This window comes from Penaeus monodon, chromosome 32 (genome assembly GCF_015228065.2).
Source record: "Penaeus monodon isolate SGIC_2016 chromosome 32, NSTDA_Pmon_1, whole genome shotgun sequence".
Classification (NCBI taxonomy): domain Eukaryota; kingdom Metazoa; phylum Arthropoda; class Malacostraca; order Decapoda; family Penaeidae; genus Penaeus; species Penaeus monodon.
In genome coordinates, this window is record NC_051417.1 from 35,538,381 (window position 1) to 35,539,213 (window position 833).

Consider the following 833-nt stretch of genomic DNA (forward strand, 5'->3'; position numbering starts at 1 on the left):
ATTATTGAAGCACCCAGCCAGCTACTAGTAATTTCTGACAGCTCACATTCATAGCCCCCGTCTAGTCCTTTTTTCAGTTTAACTATACTTTGCAATAAAAATTATAAATTACCATCTTTCATACATCACATTGATGTAGAAAAAAGTTAGGTCTCACACCAAATCACTTTGCAAATATACACGATACTATTTTTCATACCATCACCTAATCATTGCACATAATATAATTTATCTTATATATAAAGTACCATTCACAACACCAAAAGTCTAGTTAATATGTCAGTAATGATGTATTTGTGTATTCATGACATACATCCCCTTCTTTCATTTGACTAAATGATTGTAATAATTCCCAACAAACTTTGTAGTCCACTCCTCAAAAGCTGCACATAAGAAAAAAGAAGTGACTGTTCTAAAGTTTTGAGGAAATAAAAAGACAGACGAAAAGGCTAAAAAACCCTGTCCCAGTTGAATAACTGAACATACCTTCCTTCTGTGGTTTCAATGAGTGGGTAAATGAACTCATTGTGAGACTGTAAGGTTTTGGTCCTTGAGAATCAAAGTAATGGGTTGCTTTTTTGTCCAAACAGTAGATTCCAAGTTGATCGCACCCCAAACAGTAGATTCTAAGTTGATCGCACCCCAAACAGTAGATTTTAAGTTGATCGCACCCCCTTTCAATACATCCGTTGCATAAAAATCAAGTTTAACTTCATTAAGTCATGTGCAGAATAAATAATTTTGCACTAAACCTGACTACAGTTCATATATTCATCACTGATTACTTAACGAAACCAGGCATACTCAAAATATCTTTGTTTGGACTCCAAGGA

General features: G+C 34.3%; 1 protein-coding gene across 1 annotated transcript in view; it reads right to left on the reverse strand.

The window, feature by feature from the left end:
* Positions 1-833, reverse strand: part of LOC119593847 (transcription factor GAGA-like) — a 38,728-nt gene that overhangs the window by 488 nt on the left and 37,407 nt on the right. The window lies entirely within an intron of this gene.